This window comes from Bufo gargarizans, chromosome 1 (genome assembly GCF_014858855.1).
Source record: "Bufo gargarizans isolate SCDJY-AF-19 chromosome 1, ASM1485885v1, whole genome shotgun sequence".
Classification (NCBI taxonomy): Eukaryota; Metazoa; Chordata; class Amphibia; order Anura; family Bufonidae; genus Bufo; species Bufo gargarizans.
The window spans coordinates 297253047-297280036 of NC_058080.1; positions in this window are offsets into that span (position 1 = coordinate 297253047).

Below are 26990 nucleotides of genomic sequence, written 5' to 3' on the forward strand. Positions count from 1 at the left end.
CTCCCTTACTGCTCAGCCTATGCAAAAATCCCAATGGTAGATGATCGCATATCCTCGTACCTCGACTGTATAACACCTGAACACCCTATAATAGTGAGGGGACATGACCACCGGCTCCCTACACTAGATACGGAGGGAGTCAGGGTCACCTGGGATCCAGCAAACAGAAAAACACAAATGAATGCACAACACTTATCTTGTAGAAGACTGAGAAGTAGGATCAGCATGCACACACACTCCAGGAAGTAATATAAACCGCAAACTGATGCACTATGGGGAGGAATTTAAAGGGATGCAATCAGTACAACTACATGACAGCTGAGAGAGGCTAACGAGATGAGGAACTGAAAGCAAAACAAAGGAAGCTCAAGGAGGAGGTTCTGAAAGGCATCTGTCAGAGCTTCTCAGATGTCTGGTGGTGACAGGTACTGTACCTGTCAGGGGTACCCTCCTTCTACGAGTGGACTCCGGACACTCAGAGCCCACCTTCTCAGGATGGGACCTATGGAAAGCCCTGATGAGACGAGTGGCCTTAATGTCCGTCACTGGGACCCACATCTTCTCCTCAGGACCATAACCCTCCCAATGAACGAGGTACTGGAGAGAACCGCGGACAACACGAGAATCCACAATCCTAGAGAGCTGAAATTCAAGATTACCATCAATCATAATCGGAGGAGGAGGCAAAGACGAGGGTACAATGGGTTGGACATAAGGTTTTAATAAGGACTTAAGAAAAACATTATGGATCTTCCAAGTCTGAGGAAGATCAAGACAGTAGGCAACAGGATTGATGACAGACAAGATTTTGTAAGGCCCAATAAACTTAGGACCCAACTTCCAGGAGGGAACCTTCAATTTGATATTCTTAGTAGACAACCACACCAGATCACCAACATTCAGGTCCAGACCAGGCACACGTCTCTTATCTGCCACACGCTTATATCTCTCACTCATGCTCTTTAGATTATCCTGAATCTTTTGCCAAATAGATGACAAGGACGAGGAGAATCTGTCCTCATCAGGTAAACCAGAAGACCCCTCTCCCGAGAATGTCCCAAACTGCGGATGAAACCCATATGCACCAAAAAATTGTGACTTATCAGAGGACTCCTCACAACGGTTATTTAAAGCAAACTCAGCAAGGGACAAAAAAGAACACCAATCCTCCTGATTCTCTGCCACAAAACAGCGCAGATATGTCTCCAGATTCTGATTGACGCGCTCTGTCTGGCCATTCGACTGCGGGTGGAAAGCAGAAGAGAATGACAACCGAACCCCCAAGCGAGAACAGAAAGCCTTCCAGAATCTGGAAACAAACTGCGTGCCCCTATCAGAGACTATGTCTGAAGGAATACCATGCAATTTGACAATGTGATCAATAAATGCCTGCGCCAGCGTCTTAGCATTGGGCAAGCCAGGAAAATGGATGAAATGCACCATTTTGCTAAAACGGTCCACCACCACCAGAATCACAGTCTTCCCCGAGGAACGAGGCAGGTCCGTTATGAAGTCCATGGACAGATGTGTCCAAGGACGGGAAGGAATGGGTAAGGGAAGGAGAGGACCTGATGGCCGTGAATGAGGGACTTTGGCACGAGTGCAGGTCTCGCAGGCTGCCACAAAACCCTCAACCGACTTACGAAGCGCCGGCCACCAGAATCTCTGAGCGATGAGATCCACTGTGGCTCTTGCCCCCGGGTGCCCAGCAAGGACCGTATCACGGTGTTTCTTAAAAATCTTGTGTCTTAAAGCGAGAGGCACAAACAACCTCCCAGGAGGACAAAGATCAGGGGCCTCTGACTGGGCTACCTGCACCTCTGCCTCCAATTCAGGATAAAGAGCAGAGACCACCACACCTTCAGCCAAAATGGGACCCGGGTCTTCAAAATTCCCACCTCCCGGAAAACAACGTGACAGGGCATCTGCCTTCACATTCTTAACCCCAGGGCGGAACGTGACAACAAAATTAAACCTTGAAAAGAACAAAGACCATCTGGCCTGTCTCGGGTTCAGACGCTTGGCTGACTCCAAGTAGGCTAGATTTTAATGGTCAGTAAACACGGTAATAGGGTGTCTGGCTCCCTCTAGCCAATGGCGCCATTCCTCAAAAGCCAACTTCATGGCCAACAACTCCCTATCTCCCACATCATAATTTCTCTCTGCGGAGGAGAGTTTCTTCGAGAAAAAGGCACACGGTCGCCATTTGGCAGGAGAGGGACCCTGAGACAAGACCGCACCCACACCCACCTCAGAAGCATCAACCTCAACTATGAAGGGTAGAGAAATATCAGGTTGTACCAAGATGGGAGCGGAAGCAAAACTCTCCTTGATATTAGAAAAGGCCTTACGCGCCTCTACCGACCAGGAAGAAAAATCTACCCCCTTTCTAGTCATATCAGTGAGTGGTTTAACAGCAGAGGAATAATTCAAAATAAACTTCCTGTAATAATTGGCAAAGCCCAAAAAACGCATCAGCGCCTTCTGATTCTCAGGAAGCCCCCACTCAAGCACAGTGCGGAACTTCTCGGGGTCCATGCGAAAACCAGAAGCGGAGAGAAGAAACCCCAGAAATTGAATTTCTGGAACCGCAAACACACATTTTTCCAGTTTCGCGTACAATTTATTCTCCCGCAGGATGAGCAAGACCTGACGTAAGTGTTCCTTATGAGTTTTGAAATCAGGAGAAAAAAATCAAAATGTCATCCAAATACACTAATACAAATTTCCCCATTAAATGAAAAAAAAATGCTGCTCACAAAATGCTGAAAAACGGCTGGAGCATTCATCAAACCAAAAGGCATAACCAAATTCTCAAAATGACCCTCAGGGGTATTGAAGGCCGTCTTCTATTCATCTCCTTCTCTGACCCTGACCAGGTTGTATGCCCCTCTTAGATCTAATTTGGAAAAAACTTTAGCCCCAACAATCTGGTTAAACAGGTCCGAGATCAGAGGAAGCGGATAAGGGTCACGAATTGTGATACTGTTCAGCTCCCTGAAATCCAGACAAGGTCTTAAAGACCCATCTTTTTTCTTAACAAAGAAAAAAACAGCGGCAACAGGTGACTTCGAGGGTCGTATGTGTCCTTTTCTCAGACTCTCAGAGATATAAGCACGCATAGCGACCCTTTCAGGTTGGGAGAGATTGTATAAACGAGATTTAGGCAGCTTGGCGCCTGGGGTGAGATTAATAGGGCAATCGTACTCCCTGTGCGGGGGCAAATCCTGAACTCCACTCTCAGAGAAGACATCCAAAAATTCAGAGAGAAAAGGTGGTACAGTCTTAGTAGAAACCTCAGAAACAGATGTCGTGAGTCAATTCTCTCTGCAAAAGTCACTCCAACCATTTATTTGCCTCACTTGCCAATCAATGGTGGGGTTATGTTTAGTGAGCCAGGGTAGCCCCAACACTAGAGGAGTAGGCAATCCGCTAAGGACGAAACATGACACATCCTCAACATGAGCATCACTCACAATTAAACGGATATTGTGAACTATGCCCTTTAATGATTTCTGAGAAAGTGGAGCGGAATCAATAGCAAAAACAGGAATATCCTTTCCCAAAGTGCATACCTGGAAACCATGAGTTATCGCAAATTGATTATCAATGAGATTGACAGCTGCTCCACTATCTACAAAAATCTCACAAAAAATGTTCTTGCTCTCTAGCGCCACCCTGGCAGGCAGGACAAAAACGGGAACTACAAGCAAACGGAAAACCTTCAATTTCCGCCTCAACCCTGCCAATGTTAACAGATGGAACATTTTTAAAGGATTTTTTCCTTTTTGTTTCTTTATTATTCTCAAAAGACTGTCTGAATCTCCTAGAGGGACAAACATTTGCCAAATGATTTATACCTCCACACCAAAAACAAACCTTCCCATGCGGGCTGAATCTTCTATTGTCAGAGGCAATCAACCCCCGCCGCATGGGCTCCTGCTCAGAAGGGGTTGACAGCGACTGAGACCCCTGCGCACTGAATGAGACCGCTGCACTGTCCTGGGATTGCGTATGACAGGGAGGAGTGATCTCGCCTCTCTCTCTAAGACGCCTGTCAATACGAACGGCCCGAGACATGGCAGAGTCCAAGGAGGTAGGCCTCTCATGAAAGGCAAATGCATCTTTCAATCCCTCTGAAAGACCATGGCAAAATTGACTTCGGAGTGCAGCATCATTCCAACCAGTATCAGCTGCCCATCTCCGAAATTCTGAGCAGTATATCTCTGCGGATTGTTTACCCTGGCATAACAGACGTAGTCTAGACTCAGCCAAAGCAATACGAGCCGGATCATCATATATCTGACCCAGGGCTAAAAAGAATTCATCCACTGAACGGAGGGGTCGTGCCCCCACCGGCAGCGAAAAGGCCCAGGACTGAGCGTTATCCCTGAGCAGCGATATAATGATCCCCACCCTCCGTTCCTCATCACCAGAGGAATGGGGAAGTAGGCGAAAATGGAGTTTGCAAGCCTCTCTAAAATGCACAAAATTCTCACTACCCCCGGAGAACGTATCTGGGAGCGAGATCTTAGGCTCAGAACAAACTCCATGAACGCAAGCTGAACCGGTCACTTGAAACTGAGAAAGAGTCTTACAGAGATCTGCTACCTCCAATGAAAGACCCTGCATGCGTTCAGTCAAAAGTGAAACCGGATCCATGCTTGAGACGGTTTTGGCGGTTTATAATGTCACGGAAGGTGTACAGGAAACAAGACAACACAAAATGAATATACGACTCACTGGATCCAAAACGAAGGAACAAAAAGGGAGACCCCTGCATCAGTCCTGGCTCTCTCCCTTACTGCTCAGCCTATGCGAAAATCCCAATGGTAGATGATCGCATATCCTCATACCTTCACTGTATAACACCTGAACAGCCTATAATAGTGAGGGGACACGACCACCGGCTCCCTACACTAGATACGGAGGGAGTCAGGGTCACCTGGGATCCAGCAAACAGAAAAACACAAATGAATGCACAACACTTAACTTGTAGAAGACTGGGAAGTAGGATCAGCATGCACACACACTCCAGGAAGTAATATAAACCGCAAACTGATGCACTATGGGGAGGAATTTAAAGGGATGCAATCAGTACAACTACATGACAGCTGAGAGAGGCTAACGAGATGAGGAACTGAAAGCAAAACAAAGGAAGCTCAAGGAGGAGGTTCTGAAAGGCATCTGTCAGAGCTTCTCAGATGTCTGGTGGTGACAGTAGCTGTGCCCTGTGTGTCGTGCAACTTATTGTCGTTGTGTAGCCCTAGCCTAAAGCTGACCTACAGCAGTGAAGAGAAAAAGCTGGTTTGTTATGGAAACCTGGAGTAAAACTGTGTGTATGTGGAGACTTAAGGGCCTTCTATTGGCTGACAAGGGACATGTGACAGTGTGTAAGGCAGTTGGGATATGAGTGAACGACTTGCAGGCTTGTATTGGCTAATGCAGGTCATTTTTGGGGAATATCTCAGGAGCTGTGATCCCCACAAGATTTCTTTCCAGGTAGCAAGGGATGTGCATACTAAGTTTCGTTAAAATCAATGGTTGCGTTTTTGAGTGATTACGGAACATACATACACACACACATATATAAATCCTTCTTTTTATACAGTGGATATAAAAAGTCTACACACCCCTGTTAAAATGTGACCTATAAACTGTACAACTCAATTGAAAAACAAACTGAAATATTTTAGGTGGAGGGAAGAAAACAAAAAAAACTAAAATAATGTGGTTGCATAAGTGTGCAGGTGTATGCTGACTCCTATTTAACATGATTTTGAATGTGATTGCTTAATTCTGAACACAGCTACATCCCCAGTTATAAGAGGGTGTCTCTCAGGGGCGTAGCTATAGGGGGTGCAGAGGTAGCAGTCGCTACCGGGCCTAGGAGCCTGAGGGGCCCCGAAGACCCTTGTACCACATGAGAAGACACCTGTTTTAGAGAAGGTGCATGCTGGTCAAGTTACACCTCTGGCAGGAGGGAAGGTGTTAGGTCAAGAATTTGGCATGGTGGGGGGTGCAGTTTAAATTTTGCCTCAGGCAGCAGGAAGGCAATGTGCTTCCCTGCCCCTAGCCACAAAGCACTGAGGGAAGGGGGCCCCAAGCTAAACTCTTGCACCTGGGCCCATTAGCCTTTAGCTACGCCCCTGGTGTCTCTTATAACTGGGGATGTAGCTGTGTTCAGAATTGAGCAATCACATTCAAAATCATGTTAAATAGGAGTCAGCATACACCTGCCATCATTTGAGGTGCCTCTGATTAACCCCAGCTGCTCTAGTTGGTCTTTCCTGAAATTTTCTTAGTTGCATCCCACAGCAAAAGCCATGGTCTACAGAGAGCTTCCAAAGCATCAGAGGGATCTCATTTTTAAAAGGTATCAGTCAGCAGAAGGGTACAAAAGAATTTCCAAGGCATTAGATATACAATGGAACTCAATGAAGACTGATGAAACCAAGGTTGAACATTTTGGCCATAATTACAAAAGATATATTTGGCGCAAAAACAACACTGCACATCACCAAAAGAACACCATACCCAAAGTGAAGCATGGTGGTGGCAGCATCATGCTTTGGGGCTTTTCTTCACCTGGAACTGGCACCTTAGTTAAGTTAGAGGGAATTATGAACAGTTCCAAATACCAGTCAATATTGGCACAAAACCTTCAGGCTTCTGATAGAAAGCTGAACATGAAGAGGAACTTCATCTTTCATCATGACAATGACCCAAAGCATACATCCAAATCAACAAAGGAATGGCTTCACCAGAAGAAAATTATAGTTTTAGAATGGCCCAGCCAGAGCCCAGACCTGAATATGATTGAAAATCTGTGGGGTGATCTGAAGAGGGCTGTGCACAGGCGATGCCCTCGCAATCTGACAGATTTGGAGTGTTTTTGCAAAGAAGAGTGGGCAAATCTTGCCAAGTCAAAATGTGCCATGCTAAGACTGAGTGCTGTAATAAAATCAAAAGGTGCTTCAACAAAGTATTAGTTTAAGGCCTCTTTCACACTACAGTATGTTGAATTCAGTGTTTTGCGTTCCGTTTTTCACGGATCCGTTGTTCCGTTTTTTGCTTCCGTTGTGGTTCCGTTTCCGTTCCGTTGTTCCGTTCCGTTTTTCCGTATGGCATATACAGTATACAGTAATTACATAGAAAAAATTGGGCTGGGCATAACATTTTCAATTGATGGTTCCGCAAAAAACGGAACGGATACGGAAGACATACGGATGCATTTCCTGTATGTGTTCCGTTTTTTTTGCGGACCAATTGATTTGAATGGAGCCACGGACTGTGATTTGCGGCCAAATATAGGACATGTTCTATCTTTTCAATGGAACGGAAAAACGGAAATACGGAAACGGAATGCATACGGAACACATTCCGTTTTTTTTGTGGAACCATTGAAATGAATGGTTCCGTATACGGACCGTATATGGAACGCAAAAAACGGACCGCAAAACGGAAAAAAAAAACGGTAGTGTGAAAGAGGCCTAAGGGTGTGCACACTTATGCAACCATATTATTTAATTTTTATATTTTTTCTTCCCTCTACCTAAAATGTTTTTCAATTGAGTTGTACAGTTTATAGGTCACATTAAAAGGTGAAAAAAGTTCTGAAATGATTTATCTTTGTCTAATTTTTTTACATCACAGAAACCTGATATTTTCACAGGGGTGTGTAGACTTTTTATATCCACTGTATATAGATATATATTCAAATAACGCCCTTTCCAAAGAAATTTCTGCTTCTCAAAATGCCCATACTTTTAAAACATATTTTTCTATGTGTTGAATGGCATAATCAAAAAAATAAAAATGGTAGATTCACAATCTTTTTGGTCGCTTCACCTCTCCACAATTGTATAAAAAGAAATCTACAAATCGTCCCACAAAACATGAGCCCTCAAAGAGCTCTGCAGATGGAAATATGTGAAAGTTATGGAGTAGAAATATGACGATACAAAGAAAATAAAAAAAATGTTTAGTTTCTTTTTAAGTATTAAAACAGAAAAAGTATTTAAAAAAAAACAAAAAACAAATGTTGTTTCTCTATAATCTTACTGACCCAGAGAATGAAGCTAATGTAGGTTTTGCAGTCATATTGTGCAGGATGTTTTTTTAAATCTTTTTTCAGTATTTTTTGTAGTCTGTAGAACCGTAGGAGTGCCACCTTTAAATCTGAATGCACTCCTATTTCTAACGTTGGGGGTAGCAGTATTTTGTACACTTTCGCCCTTTGTATTCCATAGGCGGCTTTCAATAGGTAGTAGATATAGCTGTGCATGCTCTTTCTCTCATAGGATGCTTGACTGCACACAGAGGTAACAAAATACAGCACACTATGGGGGACATTTATTAAAACCGACAATATTTTTCTTATTCTCCTCCTCTAAAACCTAGGTGTGTCTTATCATCAGGTGTGTCTTATAAAGTGAAAAGTATGTTAATTCTTTGAAGCAAACTACAGATTGGCGTGGTATTAAAAAGCAGGAAGTGCTCAACCCCATAGGTAGTGGTGCATCTATAAGGGGGCGGGGGTATTTGCAGATCCTGCACTTGTGGTCTGCTGCTAATGGCAATCCCCAGCAAAAATGCATACAATGGAGGATGCCTGCAGAGGACCACAAGTACCACAATGGACATCCTACACAGGATAGCAAATGTGTGGATGTGATAAACAAAAACAAAGACAGGTGCACTCTGCGGTCTTACTAACCCTCATACTGGTGTAAAATTGAGAGATTAGCCAACATATCCTGCTTGGAGGACATGTCTGAGCCCAAGCACCGCGCCAAGGTTTCTCAAGTAGCTCGGGACCTAACGCTAATTCTTAGAAGTCAATCCATGTGTGCTAGTTTCTGTTTAGAGTCTTCAACTTCCTCTTTATCTGTACTTTTAGTACAGCACAGAGGTTCACTTAGCACTCGTTGTCAGACCAATTAGAGCACCTTACCTCCCTTATGCTGTCCTAGTAGTGTGGCTGGTCAATGTTTCTCACATTAAACGAATCAATGTATTGCCCCTCTGCTTGCATGTTTTCTATGAATATTGAGTTAAAAATACTCTTTTCTGAGGGAAGGGTCTCTTTAAAAAGGGTTTAGCATCCTGGTTTTGTAGGTTAATGTGGACTGACAATCTATCTAGGTTTATACAGATCTATTATAAAATACAATGAATAAGAGGTTCCCTTCTTTTGCTTACATTGAATTTATATGATTAGGAAATATTTTTTGTATGCACTATAGATATTTCATTACTGTCCCTTTGATTGATGCTAAAAACATTAAACCAATAAGAATTGAGTTTCTGAGCCTTCTAATTTGCTGCAAAAATATCTTACAAATAGATGTGGCAAAATGAAACTTGACACTAAGGCTGGTTTCACACGGGCGTTGCGGGAAAAGGTGCGGGTGCGTTGCGGAAACATGCGCGATTTTTCCGCACGAGTGCAAAACATTATAATGCGTTTTGCACGCGCGTGAGAAAAATCGGCATGTTTGGCACCCAAACCCGAACTTTTTCACAGAAGTTTGGGTTTGGGTTAGGTATTCTGCAGATTGTATTATTTTCCCTTATAACATGGTTATAAGGGAAAATAATAGCATTCCTTATACAGAATGCATAGTACACTACAATAGCGCTGGAGGAGTTAAAAAAAAATCAAAAATAATTTAACTCACCTTAATCCACTTGATCGGGCAGCCCGGCTTCTCTTCTGTCTTCTTCTTTGCTGTGTGCAGGAAAAGGACCTGTGGTGACGTTACTCTGGTCATCACATGGTCCGTCACGTGATCTTTTACTATGGTGATGGATCATGTGATGACCGGAGTGACGTCACCACAGGTCCTTTTCCTGCACACAGCAAAGAAGAAGATAGAAGAGATGCCGGGCTGCGCTAGCAAGTGGATTAAGGTGAGTTAAATATATTTTTTTATTTTTTTTAACCCCTTCAGCGCTATTGTACTATGCATTCTGTATTCAGAATGCTATTATTTTCCCTTATAACCATGTTATAAGGGAGAATAATAATGATTGGGTCTCCATCCCGATCGTCTCCTAGCAAACGGGTGTAAATATTGCACCGCTTCCGCACTTGCTTGGGGGGGGCGCGTTGCGTGGAAAACACACAATATAGAGCATGCTGCGATTTTCACACAAGTGATGCGTGAAAATCACCGCTCATGTGCACAGCCCCATAGAAATTAATGGGTCCTGATTCAGTGCGGGTGCAATGCATTCACCTCACGCATTGCACCTGAGCGGAATACTCGCCCTGTGTGAAAGGGGCCTAAGGATTCTATTACACATGTGAATCCAAGCCTATTGTAACCATACCGCAATTACTACAAATTGCCACATTGCACCTGAACTTGCCACTTGAAACAAAAGTACAGGTTTACTGCAGTTGTGTATTTAACATTTTAGTTTTATGTTAAGGTTTGCTACATCTGTACACATTTCAGATTATTATTTTTTTATGTCAAAGACTGTAGAAGGACAAATTCAATAATTTAGTTTGCAGTGCAATAAGATTACTCAATTTTTTTTCTGGTTCTCTTCTAAATAAAGCAAACTTCCTATTAGATATGTTCTTATCTTTGGTTAACATAAGACATAATTTAATTTAAAAGGCACTCACTCCCCATAGAGATTTCATCTATTGGGAGTGTATTAGTCATGCATCCTGCCAAGTAGTACCTGATGAAATACTAAATCCAGGAAGAAGAAAACACACAGGCAACTTTTCTGGTATTTTATCACATTTCAAATACCATGAAAATAAAGAATGAGAATACAAGCAATAAAAAACAACAGAAAGGTATCAGCAATTTGATGTAGTACTCAGCTAGAAAACAACGAAAATAGCTTCATAATAGATTAAAAATAAGTAGGCGGCTGGATATATGGATTCTAATAGAGGCTCCACAAACATAAGAATTGTTTTGCATACCCTTAAATGGACAACAAACCCTGAAAAAAAACCATAAATAGCACAAATCCATTTAATCCATACTCAGCTATGTCTACAAGGTGCTCCCCAAACTGCTGCCATAAGTAATTTAATGATGATATTGGAGACAAAGAACTTGCTCCTTTCTGGAGTCCTCTCTATCTTCAGCAACATGCATGACCTTACACACTAAACAGGGAGTTTGGGAGAAGGGCAGGTCTTAAAGGGATTCTGTCATGAGATTTGAGCCCTATAAGCTAAACATATGGCCATGTCCGTACTAATAACATGAATCCTAAACTGCCCTTATTAAACCTGCTTGTGGCTCTATTAGCCCAAAAAAATGGTTTTTATAAGCTGTCACTCACCTACCTAAGGTGTCCGAGGGGTTTTACATTAATCCAGGGTGCCCGCCCGCACCCCTCGCCGTCTGGTGCCCAGCGCCACCTTCCTCACCTCAGCTCCGCAATCCTCCCACATCAGGCCGGCACATGCGCACTTCGCTCAACAAAGCCCAGGCACCGGATCTGGAAGAAGGACGGGAGGATTGCGGAGGCGGCGCTGAGGTGAGTAAGGCGGCGCTGGACACCAGACGGCGAGGGGTGCGGGCGGGCACCCTGGATTAACGTAAAACCCCTTAGACACCTTAGGTAGGTGAGTGACAACTTATAAAAACCTGTTTTTTGGGCTAATAGAGCCACAAGCAGGTTTAATAAGGGCAGTTTAGGATTCATGTTATTAGTACGGACATGGCCATATGTTTAGCTTATAGGGCTCAAATCTCATGACAGAATCTCTTTAAGCCTCCAGCACACTAAAATGTCTGTGCTGCTTAACCCCTTCAGGACCAGGCGATTCTTTTTATTTTTTGCCTTGTAATCCCAGCCTTCCCAAAGCCATAACTTTGGGAAGGCTGGGACGGAGAAAAAAAAAAATGAAAATGATATAGTGCAAGTAATAGCAGCAGTCTCCACCACTGATGATCAGGCGATTGTAGGGAAGCAAGGATGCTACGCCAATCAGGCGGCGTCAGGTTGGGGAAAGTGGGGGGCACTGGAAGGGCCATGAGCGCTTCCATTGTGGGAACATTCATCTCTGCATATGCAACTGCATCGCTGTTCTCAAGACTGCAATACAGTTGAATGCTGCGGTGGGGCACGGGAACAATGTCTCGCTGCCTCACCGTTCCCTCTAATAGGCTTTGTCCTAGTTCCTGTAGCCTATCAGAGCCCGGTATCATCATTGCACTGCCTGAGCCGGGCTGCAGTTCTGTGTGTTGCACTGCATCGCTGACAGCAGAATGGAGGTAATTATTTGAGTTTAATATTTCTATTTGGCAGCATGCTGTTGGGCCACAATGGGGGAAGCACTATGGGGACATTGGGGGCTCTAAAAAGGAGCAATTTTGCACTGGCACACATTATAAGGGTGCCATTATGGGAACATTGATTCTACTGGAGGCACTAAAAGGGGGTCATTTTTTTGTACTGACACACATTATAAGGACGTATTTTTGTACCGGCACACGTTAAAAATAAGCATTTTTGCATTGGCACACATAGGGGGCATATTTGAACTGGCACACATTATAAGGGAGCATTTTTGTACTGGCACACATTGCAAGGGGGAATTATTTTACTGGCAAACATTATAAGTAGCCATTTTTTGTACTGGCTGACATTATAAGGGGGTATTTTTTGTACAGGCACACATTATAGGGGGAATTATTACTACTGAAGGTATTATAGTGGGCTTTATTACTACTGGAGGACTACTGAGAACATAATTACAAGTATGGGCACAATGGGGGCATTATTACTTCTGGAGGCAAAATGAGGAACATTATTTCTATTGGGGCACTGTTACCACATAGTGCACTCTGGCAGAGAATTATTACTATTTGTGGGACTTTACACTTTTATCAGCTTAGCAGAATTATTTTTGGAGGACACTATGTTTGTGGCAATAAGTGTCAGGGACACTCTTTGCTGGGCAGTAATTTTTTAGGGCACTGTGTACCAATATTTTATATTGAAGTGGGCAATATCAATGTGATACTAGTATTTTCAGGTGGACTCCTGGTGTTTCTGCAGTTTAGTATTTGGGGGAAATAGTACTAGATGTGGCAGGATGGGGTGTTCTAAAGGTGGGGAGGAGGATAGAAAAGTAGAAAACTCGGCAGAGACAAGAGATGGCTGAAAGAAATCATGATGGCGGCCTGGTCTGTATGGAGAAGATAAAGAAAAGAACGTCTATATCAGAGGAGATGTCACTGGATGTAAGATGTATGCCTTTAACACTAGGACTGGAGGGAAGAGAATAGGTTGAGAATCTGGCATTGGGAAGAGGGGGAGCGCTATTTCAGTTTTCGCCTCAGGCAGGCTTCCTCCATGACAATCGTCAGCCTTATATGCTGGTCTAATATCAGCCTTACTGCAAAGCATTATAGGCAAGCCCTCAGGCCAGGGCCATGCCCAGGTGGTGAAATCATGTTGTCTTCATATTCCCTGCCCTGCTGTGTTTTTCTACTGTACTGAATTTAATATGTAAAATGGCAGATGCCATCTGCAAAACTTTGACTTTGTTTGGAAGCAGAGTTTTTAAGAAACTAAATGGATTCAATTAGAATCGATCTGCTCATCTCTAATCGGGATATTCAGGTTTCAGCAGATAATGCACAAAACGTGGCAAACGCTTTGACCATAGTGGAATTATATACAAGATGTCTCAATTAAGCTTGGATTTACCGCTTTCTGAAATGGATACATTCACTCTATATGGGGGCTAATGCGCAGTTTAGTATTAATTGGTCAGCTATAGAGTCATCTTTGTTGCATCAAGGTACAAGGTAGGGCTGGTCGTTGTCCCTTCTATTGTTTGCTTTGGAGCAAGCCAACTCTTGTATATCTAGAGTGTGAAAAATTGCCGAACTCCAAAAATCTTGACGTAATACCTTCTGATCGGGTTATTATAATATCTAGAGAGATTAAGTAGTAGTATTACCATTAATGAAGGAAATTAGGATTATTACTTAGCTTTGCCTGTCAATCTCGTTGGGCACAAGGGCGACGTTAAAGGGATTTTGGGACTCCTATATTGATGGCCTATACTCAGGACAGGTCATTAATATCTGATTAGTGGGCCTGGCACCTCCGAGATCAGCTGTTTGAAGAGGCCTCAGCGCTTCAGTGAATGCTGGGGTATTTTCACAGCTTACTAAGCACTGTGCTGTACGTTGTATAGTGGCTGTGCTTAGTACTGCAGCTCAAGTCCACTGACTGGTAAGCTCCATGGCCTCTTCAAACAGATGATCAGCAGGGGTGCGTGCCAGGAGCTTGCCTCTACCAATCAGATGTTGAATACCTATCCCAAGGATCAGGGCCGTCTTTACCAAGGGGCAAAAGGGGCAGCTGCCCTGAGCCCAGTTGCTCCTGGGGGGCCCAAGGCAGCTGCCTCTTGAGCCCTGCTAGCCACTGCCCCGGGTGTCAGGCTGTCAGCTACACAGGGGGCACATGCCATGCCTGCCTGCCGGCACTGAGTCCAGGCAGCGTACTGTGAGACTAGAGCTGTGATCTAGGACCTTAGATGACATCATCACCATGTGACCAGTAACCTTGCAATATTACTGGTCACATGGCTATGAGGTCATCACAGGTCCTACCAGGAGTGTTGCAGGAGAAGTTTGGAGCTTTTTTTTGTGAAGATTACATCATAAAAAGGTGACAGGGGCTGTTACGCTAATATACTGTAAACTACTGTATAGTGGGGTGCTGTATACTGTGTGGGGGCCTGTATACTGTGGGGTCTGTATACTGTAGGGGGCTGTATACTGTGGGGGGCCTGTATACTGTGGGGGGCTGTATACTGTGTGGGGCTGTATACTGTGGGGGGCTGTATACTGTGGGGGGGCTGTATAGTGTGGGGGGGCTGTACAGTGTGGGGGGCCTGTATAGTGTGTGGGGGGCCTGTATAGTGGGTGGGGGCCTGTATAGTGTGGGGGGGGCCTGTATAGTGTGGGTGCTGTATATTGTGGAGTGCTATACTGCTGTACTGTATACTGTGGGGGGCTGTATACTGTGGGTGCTGTATAGCATGGAGTGCTATTTTGCTGTACTGTATAGTGTGGGGGGATGTATAGTGTGGGTGCTGTATCGTGTATAGTTTGGGGTGCTGCATACGGTGAGGTGCTATACTGCTCTACTGTATACTGTGAGGTGTTGTATACTGTGGGGTGCTGTATACTGTGGGCTACTATACTGCTCTACTATATACTGTGGGGTACTGTATAGTGTGGGGTGCTATACTGCATACTGTGTGGTGCTGTATACTATAGGGTGCTATACTGCGGGTTGCTGTATACTATAGGGTGCTATACTGCATACTTTGAGGTGCACTGTAACCCTAGGATGAGCCGAGCCCTGGTCTCCTTCCTGCAGAGCGGTGCCCACTTCCAGCCTGAGCCCAGCTGCCAAGAGCACTGATCCTGAGCCGCTGGAGTCTTCAGAAGTATTTACAGTCATTCACTGTACTCTACCAGATGTGTGGATTTTTTGTGTGTGTGTTGTGGTGGAGGGCGTGATTGCCTGCTAAGGTGTGGGAAGGCGGGATCCAGGGGGCCCAAGTAAATTTATGCCCAGGGTCAAATCAATATTAAAGACGGCCCTGCCAAGGATGGTGCTGGGCATTATTAATTCAGGCTCCAGTGACAACTGAAAGCAGTGAGGGATCCCATTGACTAATTGCATGAGAAAGTAAAATTTATAGATCTATATCAATTTGTTTTTGAGCCATTAGCAAGTCATTTTTTGGCATCAGAAAACCTCCAACTGACAGATTTGTTCCCAGTGCTTATCTGCTGCAAGGGGTTGGTCAATATAAATTACTAGCTGCACACTGCACATACAAGCAGCTAGTAATACTGATTTAATATGTTTAATTAATGTTTAATTTTTCTACCGGTTCAGCGTCCTCCACGTGGGACGCCACCGTTAATATACCTACTTTTCCCATTTAAGCGATGAGTTGATAAAGGTCTAACGGACCGAAATGTCTCCCCAAGCAAACGCAGTACTGAGTGCTTCATCTATAACACATATGGAGATTTGTTCATAATTTAGATTTTTTCATTTTTTTTCTTGATTGCATTCCTGAGATATATACCTACTTGGTAATAAGGAGCATTAAATTAAACCTACCTTTGTATACTACTTTGAGAGTGCGTGGTTTCATTTATATTGACTGTTAGTGGGTCCTCACCCTTATACCACTGCACCTTCCCCCTTGAGGAGTGCATTTTCCATTTTTTCTAATTATGTGTTCTTGCATAGCAAGACCACATAATGTTATCTCACATATATATTCTTATTCTTATTATAGCCAAATTTGCCACCCCAACTCCTCCCACAGTTTTTACACTACATAGATAAAAATTTACCAAAACGTGCAGATTGTTCCCGATCGGATTGCTATTACTTTGTGGAGAGATCCCACCCCCGGGGCCCCCGTGGCGGGCCCCGGAAGCCCCCTTTTTTCCCATAGACTTTGACAGGGTACATTTTCAAATCGCTCCCACTCGCCAGGCTTTGACGCTAAAGTCACCAAACTTGGGTCACTTAGTCATGGGCTCAACCCGAAAAGTTTTGGCACATTTCGGGGACCCCAAAATGTAGGCGGGGCCACACAGAATCAATCAAAATCTCCCTATTGACTGTAATGAGACGTTCAAATTGCTACTCCTCCCACATTTTTAGGAGTACAAATTTCAAACTTTGCAGACTTGGTCGGCACCCACCCGAGTACCTTGCTTGTGCTTTGTTACCCGTTCCCACCCTCCGGGCCCCTGGGACAGGGCCCCCAAAATCCACTTTTTTTCCCATTGACTTTGACAGGGAAAATTTTCAAATCGCTCCCAGTCGCACAGATTTTAAACTAAAGTCACCAAACTTGGGTCACTTAGTCATGGGGTCAACGCGCAATTTGTTAGAACATTTCAGAGACCCTAAAATGTGGGCGGGGCCACACAGAACCAATCAAATTCTCCCCATTGACTACAATGAGACGTTCAAATTGCTACTCCTCCCACAGATTTAGGAGTATCAATACCGAACTTTGCACTCTTGGTCGGCACATACCCGAGGATCTTGCTTGTGCTTTGTTAACCGATCCCACCCTCCGGGCCCCTGGGGCGGGCCCCCGAAAACCTCTTTTTTTGGAAAAATGCAAACGTTTGTCACTCATACAGCTTCGGAGTGAAACTCACCAAACTTGGGTCACTTAGTCATGGGGTCAACCTGAAAATTTCTGTCACATTTTGGGGACATTAAAAAGTGGGCGGAGCTACAAACAACCAATCAGATTTTCCCTATTGACTTCAATGAGAAAATTTTAAATTGCTGCCATTTCAACATTGTTAATGGCAGGGTTGTTAAACTTAATATATTTGGTTAATAGGGGACGAGAATTCAAATGTTTTAAAGTGGGCAGAGTCTACATCGGCCAATCAAATTTCATCTATATGTTTTAATGGGAAAATTTTAAACTGCCGCTGCTCTTAGACTGTTAATGGCAGGATCCCCAAACTTGGTACAGTTGGACAATTTAGGATTAGGATTAAAATTCAGAAAAGTGGGCGGGGCCAAAAACAACCAATCAGATTTCTTTGATTGATTTCAATGGGAAAATTGAAAAATGCAGAAAATTGAAAAATGCTGCCATTATTGATGTCAGGGGCTTCAAATCTCAAAAATCAGGTCATAGATTACTTTGGCTTCAAAAATTGAAAAAGTGGGCGGAGCCAACAACGACAAATCAGATTTTTCCTATTGACTTCAATGAGAAACCTTTAATTTGCTGTCATTCTCACAATATTAAAGCCAGAATACCCAAACTTGGCACCGTAGGTCACTGGGTGACTGGATTCAAACATGTATAAAAAGTGGGCGGGGTCTACAACGGCCAATCAAATTTCAGCCATTTGTTTAAATGGGAAAAATTCAAACTGCCGCTGCTCTTAGACTGTTAATGGCAGGGTTCCGAAACTTGGCACAGTTGGTCACTGGAGGACTGTGCCAATGTATATCTCATTTTGGGGATGCTAAAAAGTGGGCGGAGCCACAAACAACCAATCAGATTTTCCCTATTGACTTCAATAAGAAACCTTTAAACAGCTGTCATTCTCACAGTATTTAGGCCACAGCACCCAAACTCAGCAAGGTGGGTCAGTGTGAGACAAAGGTCAAAATTAATAAAAGTGGGCGGAGTCTACACTCCACCCAGTTACTCCGCCCACTCCAGTTGTAAGCTACTGGTGGAGGCAAGAACACATCACACAATTTCCCCAGAAATTGTACCTTTTCTAGTTTATGTTTATATACTCTTACTTGCTAGTCGCTGCTGCACTCCCAAAATGGCCACTAATGGAGGGGCATGTGACCATTCATCAGTGGCCTCTATCCACTTACACTGGAGACAAACAGGGGACGGACAGAGAAACGTTAAATGGATAACTTGGACAAAAGCTGTTCCATAGTAAAAAAAAATATCTATTTAAATAATGTATTCTTTTTTTGGGGGTGGACTCTGCAGGACAGAAAAGCGAAGTGTGCTCCACTTTTGCATCTGTTTTTTTACCAGCATATATGTTACACGTGGGACAAAAAAGCTAATTGAACAGCTGGAAACATTGTAGCTGTCAAACAAAGGGAGGCATAAAAGAAAGCTCATATATTTGCATCACAAACAACAGCTAAAAAGAAAAGCAAATCTTAGTTTTAAAAAGATGGAAGTGCCTGCTACCTGTTTCCATTTTTGGCCTCATTTTTTTTTTTTTTTTACCATTCTTCCTGTTATTGATCTAAAGGCTACGAGAGGTGATACATGGATTCAGAGACCGTGAATCAGCTTCCTGCTTACTCTTCCACTGCTCAGCTCTAATTTTGAAGTGAAAAACAGGAAGGAAATTTGAAAGAAAAAACACTAAAAATGAAGGAAGGAAAAACTACATCTGTGTAGTTAAAGATTTTAGTAATTCAATTTCCATAGACAAGTCTGTTAAAAACTGTTCAGTGGCTACAGCTAGTAGAAATTGTGTTTCCATTCTGTTCATCTACTGTATCTACCATATCTATCCAGGGATGTAGTAAAGAAGGGGGCTGCTGGGCCAGGTACCAGCCTATTTTGGTCAGGGTGTTTATGGTACATGGCTAGGATAGTAAACTAAATCTTAGACCAGTAAACTGGTCTTAAAGGGGTTGTCTCCCTTCATTACACGGCCTTTATCATGTAGGGAACGTTAATACAAGGCACTTACTAATGTATTATGATTGTCCATATTGCCTTAATTCATTTTTCCATCACATTATACACTGCTCATATACAGCGGTCATGGCCACTACTGAAGCACAGATACGAGGTGGCCGGGGCGGGACCTGCCGCACATGCAGTAGCTATACGTGCTCCCACAGTCCCACCCACCAGAGAGTCCAGAGCTTTTTTCTATAGTGTGCAAGCAAAACCACTACTGCTAGATTGCAGGGTGGTTGTAACCCCCTGGAAACAAGCGGTGTATAATGCGATGGAAAAATAAATTAAGCCAGCAAAGGAGGCACTATGGACAATCACAATACATTAGTAAGTTCCTTGTATTAACTCTGCATGATAAATGCCAGTTTCTGAAGTGAGACAACTCCTTTAGGCCTCATGCACACAAACATATTTTCTTTCCGTGCCCGTTTCTTTTTTTTTTGCGGACCGTATGCGGAACCATTCATTTCAATGGGTCCGCAAAAAAAAAAACAGAAGGTACTCTGTGTGCATTCCGTTTACTGTATGTCTGTATTTCGGTTCCGCAAAAAAATAGAACATGTCCTGTTATTGTCCGTATTACGGACAATGGTAGGACTGTTCTATTAGGGTCCAGCTGTTCTGTTACGCAAAATACAGAATGCACACAGACGCCATCCGTATTTTTCGCAGACCGCAAAATACATACGGTCGCGTGCATGAGGTCTTAAGGATGACCTAGCTGCTATGTTATCTTTGTATCTGTCTCTATTTGTCTGTATCAATTGATCCAGATTTCTTTTTTTAGATACACATGTGGACAAAATTCTTGGTACCTGTCACGGTCCCTTAGGTGACTGATGTCAGGAAATCAAGGAGATTGGCTGAGTGTGGAGGAATCTAACAGCCTCCTTGATTTCTCTTGATTCAGTGTTGATAGGGTTAATGACCACTTCCCTTTTCTTAGCTGTTGCTCAGTGGTCATCACTTCTACTCTTTATAGTCTTACCCCACCTTTATGACTATGCGGTTGATAGCTTTATTTGGGTTTGGCTGAGCTGGTGTGAGGTCGTCTCTGGTGTTCCTGTTCTTCCATCTCTATAGAAGTTAATTGTGTTTGTATTTGTTATATTCCCTGTTGTTGTATCTGGGCCTGAGACAGAGACTTCCATTCGTCCATCTGGGGAGGAATGGGTTGTCTCTGGTCCTATACTTATTCCAGGGCCTTATAGGGAAATCAGGGCATAGGTATCCTGCTTATGAATATTCCTACCTTCAAGTTCTATTCATATTGATAGGTAGTCAGGGCCCAGATTAGGGTTGTCTAGGAGGTGACCTGTTTCTTCCCTAGTTTCCTGTCCCAGATACTGTTCCCCTTCCCTCCTGTGTTCAGTGTGGAGTTTCCCCCCACACTGATCGTGACAGTACCCTTCTGTTAAAGAAAGAAAAACCCACAATGGTCACTGAAATAACTTGAAACTGACAAAAGTAATAATAAATAAAAATGTACTGAAATCAGTCATTGTTTTTGAATTTTGGTTTAACAGTGGTTTCTTCCTCGGTTGTCTTCCATTAAGTCCACTTTGGCTAAGATAGTGACAGATAGTGGTATCTGACACTGATGTACCTTGGAGTTCTTATCCTAAAGTGGACCCTTTTAAAATTCGCTTTTATTGATTTAATTAAAAAAAGCATAAGTATAAACACCCATTGATAACTGGATGCCCAAAACAAATAATAGGACAAGGTGTTGTCCAGCTATCACCGTGAATTGGTGCAAAAAACTATTGCTATAGATAGATACGTAACAAATTCCTGTGGCGTTATTGACTTTTTAGGCTTGTGGTTGGGTAGAGGGTAAAACACCTCTGCCCAGGGCATATGGATCTGGGTGTTCGGGATAGTTCTTTCCCTGTACCCGCCCTATGATAATCCTCTGCCCAGGGATGAACCCTAATGGTGGGATCACCCTGTCCCCGTGCCTTCCCTGTCTGGCCCTGTACAACCCTGTACAGTGGGAATTTGTTATCAATGATGTTTTGAGAATTTTATATTTTTACCCCGACGCGTTTCCCCACTTCTGGTTCGTCAGGGGGTCGTTATAAGATACAATTTATAATTAACATCATACAAGATAAAGTAGATATTAGATAATGTATAGTTACTGTGTCCTGCTTGATGCCATATTCGGGCAGTCCATTATGGAGGAACCGTGGATTCCCCAGTGGAGGGAGAGTCACATATATGTGTCCTCCTGTCGCTTAGACTGCCGCCTGCCGTTTCCGATGGGGCAGTGAGGCATCCCTGTGATCCTGCTGCTTATAAGGCGACAGTCAGGGAGCGCTTTCTCCGTTCGGAGCCGCATTTCCGGTGTGTGGAACGCACGCTCCACCACTTCCGGCCCTTTGGAACGCACGCACCCTCCACTTGCGGTTTGTTTGGGACGCAAGTACTGCTTCCTGTCTGCTGAATGGCAGACGTCATTTCCGGCTAATCGCGATAACAGAGCGCTCCCAGCATGTAATGCCTATTATGATGAATTCGAAATTGCGCCCTTTTGATTATTCCTAATATTTATTATAATCTGGCATCTTAGAAGTGCATAGATATTTTATTCAAATACATTCTTCTAATTTCTTTAGCACCAGAGGAATGTATACAAGAGGTATAGCGCATGTCCCATATGGCAAATTTTGGTATGCCAGATGGGGCAGCCTTTTGGGGTCATTCATACATAGTCCCATTATGATCAGCCGGACCCTGTCAAATCACGCCCAGCAGCATAGTCGCAGGACCATTATTTTGGGTTATAGCTGTCTTTTCAGTAGAAACAAGTGTATAGTCGGCATATACACCTGAACAGAAAGATTTTTTTTTTAAAAGATTAATTAACGGATGATTTAGCTGGGTAATGCATAATAAACCATAAACCCTTCTAATATTATATTGGGTACTTTACGTACCCATGACTAGTTTGAGACCGTTGTTACAAATGTCGGAGACTAGAGGTAAATATCAGAGAAAAAAAGGAGTTCCTGAGCCCACTTGGCTATTCTCTCCATTTCATGAGGTGTGACGGACCCCTATAAAAAACACGTAAAGGTCAATCGTTCATTAAGGCCAAAAGGTGCTTGTGAATGACATCTATAGATCCATTCAGCTTCCCTGCGCAGAACCTTGTTATCCCAATCCCCCCTCCTTGGGGACATGGGTACAAGCTCTAACGCAGAGAAGCTGAGTGAACGAGGATCTCCTGAATGGTATTCATGTACATGACTTGCCACCGGCGTAATTCTGTTGTTTCTAATGTCGCCTATGTGCTCGCCCACTCTTTTTCTTAATTCTCTCAAGGTCTTTCCGATGTAGTCCTTAGGACAGGGGCAGCGGCAAATATAAATTACCCCTTTGCTTTTACAGTTGATAAAATCCCTGATTGTGAATACCTTTTGAGTGGCCGAACATGTGATCGATTTACCTGTGGTGATAAATGGACAGATTTTACATGTCCCGCATTTAAACATACCGATGGGGCGGCGATCCAGCCACGTTCCTGGTGGAGAGGGGGGCATATAGTGGCTGTGAACCAGTCTATCTCTAAGACTCTGACCCCTGCGATAGGTTATACTTGGGTGGGAAGAGATGTTTTTGGCGACACTCGTGTCCATTTGCAAAATTGGCCAATACTTATTGAGAATGGTCCTTATCTCAGTGTTGGCCCTGTCAAATGTTGAAATAAGACGGGTTTCGCCCCCACCATCCTCCCCGTGTATTTTGGGGATGAGTAATGTTTCCCTATCAGTTGCTAGGGCTTGCTGAAAAGCATCTCTTAGAGTGTTCTTTGGATACCCCCTGTCGGTAAGTCTGTTATAGAGCTTCCTGGATTCACAGTGAAAATCGTTCAGGCCTGAACAATTTCTGCGAATCCTGAGGTATTGTCCTCTTGGGATACCTCTTTTTTGTGGAGTCGGGTGGTGACTGCCCCAATGCAATATGGAGTTCGTTGCCGTGGATTTTCTAAAAATTGTGCTGACTAATTTATCGCCCTGTTTACGTATTGTTACATCTAAGAAGTTAATACTTTCTTCATGCACTTCAGATGTGAACTTAAGGCCTATGTCGTTGATGTTAAGAACATTGATGAAATCAGCAAATTCCCTCCTACTCCCATTCCAAAGCAAAAAGATGTCATCGATATATCTCGTCCAGAAGGCCACCTTCTCATTCCACCACGTATGGTGACCTGGAAAGACGATATTGTCCTCCCACCAGCCCAGGAAGAGGTTGGCATATGTAGGGGCACATGGGCATCCCATGGCCGTCCCCCTGAGCTGGTGGTAGAACCGCCCACTGAACAGGAAGAAATTATGCCTCAAAATGAAATTTAGTAAGTTTAGGATAAATCGATTGTGCTCCTGGAATTGATTACCTCTTGTGCCGAGATAGTGGGTGACCGCCAGAAGTCCCTTATCGTGCGGAATGCTACTATAAAGGGACTCGACATCAATGCTGGCTAATAAACAAGAGGGGTCAATCCCCAGGGACTCGGTTTTTTTCAAAAAATCCATAGTGTCCCTTGTATATGATGCAAGGGACACCACAAAATCCTTCAGTACCTGATCCAAATACAAACCACAGTTTTGCGTGATTGAACTGACACCAGATACTATCGGTCGGCCCCTTAAAGGGGTAGTTCCCTTGTGGACCTTGGGAAGTCCGTACAGGGTAGCAATCTGTGGATGGCTTGATAACAAAAAGTGATACTCTGCTTTACCAATGACTTTCTGCTCCAGTCCTGTATCCAGGATTTTTTGGAGTTCTACTATGAAAATATCTGTCGGGTCACTTGGCAAAATTTGGTAAGCACCTTTGTCCTTCAAGAGATCCATACACATCTTTGTATACAACTCGTGATTCATTATCACCAGGTTCCCCCCTTTATCCGAGGGCTTGATGACAATGGAGTTGTCTTTCTCCAATGTCCTCAAGGCCTCAGATTCTTCTCTGGTCAGATTCCTGCCATATGAGCGGGGCACTTTTACTGCTTCTAATTCCCTGGTGACCAGTTGTTGAAAAATATCAATGTGTTCGTAGTTAAGTGGTGGGGGCATTCTTGTACTTTTGGGACGGAGTTTTGTGAAAGGACCTTCCCCTGGTATTTTTGAACCCTCTTCCCATAAATCCATCAGGATCGCAAGGTCTGCCTGGTCGCATTCCTGTATCCCTAATCTATCATGGGATTGTTTATTAGAGAGGTCAAAGTATTTTCTCCACCTGAGTTTTCAGCAGAATAAGTCCAGATCCTTAATCCATGTAAAGATCCTGAACTCAGTCGTGGGGACAAATGAGAGTCCCTTCTTTAGTACTGAGATCTCTGCCATATTTAGGGCCCGGGCAGATAAGTTAATAATTTGTAGATCTTCGGTGTTTTCAATCCTGTTGTCTATTTGATTGTTCTGCCCCGTAATTGGTAGGATGGTTGTCCCTGTCCTAAAAAAGGAACTGATGTTGATGCTGTAGGCATGGATGTGGGAGGGAGATGTGTGGCATTGTCTTCCGAGCCAAATGCCCCATATGAGGAAGATGCCGCTGAGGGTAAGGTAGTCCCCTGGTAGCCTCCGCCTCTCTGATTGTTTGCTCCCCTTCCCCATTTTCTCCATTTGTTCCTTTGTTTTTTATTTTGGGATACTGGGCCCTTTCTATTTCCACCCTTGTCTCCTCTCCCAGTAGACTCGTTCTCTGAGTATTCAATGTCGGAGGAGGAGACTTCAGAAGCAGACTGGTAATTTGACTTTTTCACAGTTTGATAAGCCCTATTCTCCCGAAAATCACTCAAATCTTTCACAAACTGTCTGTGTTTGCGTTCCTTGATGAGATTCTGGAACCGTTCCACAGAGGTTTGGAGAGAGGATTCTCTTCTTTTGAAGTCTGGATCTGCTTCAAACTTAAGGACAGATTCCTTAAGATTGCTCAGTCTTTCTGAGGTTCTATCAAAGAGGCCCTTTTCCTCCTCCAACAGGATACTCATGAGATTGAGTGAGCTCTTGGTTATCTCCTCCTCCCAACGGATTTTTAGGCTGGCGGAGAGAATGCGTTCAGCTGGAGTAATTGTTATGCGCAGGCCCCTGGGAACTATCTTATGCAACAGATAGCTTTCCAGTGACCTAATTTCCCACCAAGACTTGATATTTTCTTTAAAACCTGTGTAAAGATCACTGAAAGCTAATTTACAAGTAACGGAGGATGAGAGGCCTGGGATCTCTTTCTCTGAGAAAATATCTGCTGCCTCCTTGATTAGAGCCTCCGTAAATACAGTCCCATTTAGAAAACTAGCCCTAATTTTAAGACAAGAAATTTATTAACGAATTACATATATTCTAAGTGTCCATATACGTGAATACTTATCTTAAAGTGGACCCTTTTAAAATTCGCTTTTATTGATTTAATTAAAAAAAGCATAAGTATAAACACCCATTGATAACTGGATGCCCAAAACAAATAATAGGACAAGGTGTTGTCCAGCTATCACCGTGAATTGGTGCAAAAAACTATTGATATAGATAGATACGTAACAAATTCCTGTGACTTTTTAGGCTTGTGGTTGGGTAGAGGGTAAAACACCTCTGCCCAGGGCATATGGATCTGGGTGTTCGGGATAGTTCTTTCCCTGTACCCGCCCTATGATAATCCTCTGCCCAGGGATGAACCCTAATGGTGGGATTACCCTGTCCCCGTGCCTTCCCTGTCTGGCCCTGTACAACCCTGTACAGTGGGAATTTGTTACCAATGATGTTTTGAGAATTTTATATTTTTACCCCGACGCGTTTCCCCACTTCTGGTTCGTCAGGGGGTCGTTATAAGATACAATTTATAATTAACATCATACAAGATAAAGTAGATATTAGATAATGTATAGTTACTGTGTCCTGGAGTTCCTTGGAGTTCACCTCTAATCTCTTTGTAAGTTATTGTGGGCTCTTTGATTACCATTCATATTTTCCATCTCTTTAATTTGTCATCATTTTTATCTCTTGCGGCCTCGTCCAGGGAGGTTGGTTACAATCCCATAGACTTTAAATTTAAGAATAATATTGACAACAGTAGTAACTGGAACAACATGCTGTTCGCAGATGGTCTTATAGACTTTACCTTTAATATGTGTGTCTATTATTTTCTTTCTAATCTCCTGAGACAACGTTCTCCTTAGCTTTCTTTTGTCCATGTTCAATGTGATACCCACCATGATGCGGGACAAGGTGTAATTTCTAATCACACCATTTAAAATTGCATACAATGTAGTGGGTAGCTGGCAAAAATTCCAAATGGGGTGAAATTAGGGGAAATTTTTTTTTTGTGGGGAGATTTGTACTTTTCATTGATACCATTTAAGGATGTATATGACTTTTTGATCACTTTTTATTCAATTTTTTGTGGGTGGTGAAGCAACCAAAAAATGGTGAATCAGAAAATGGTGATCAGTCAGAAAAATGCCTGATCAGTCAGAAAAATGCATTGCAATACCGGATCCGTTTTTCTGGTGTCATCAGGCAAAACGGATCCGGTATTTATTTATTTTTTCATTTTTAAAGGTCTGCGCATGCGCAGATCGGAATACCGGATCCGGCATTCCGGTATTTTGAATGCCGGATCCGGCACTAATACATTCCTATCGAAAAAAAATGCTGGATCTGGCATTCAGGCAAGTCTTCAGTTTTTTTCGCCGGAGATAAAACCGTAGCATGCTACGGTTTTCTCTTTT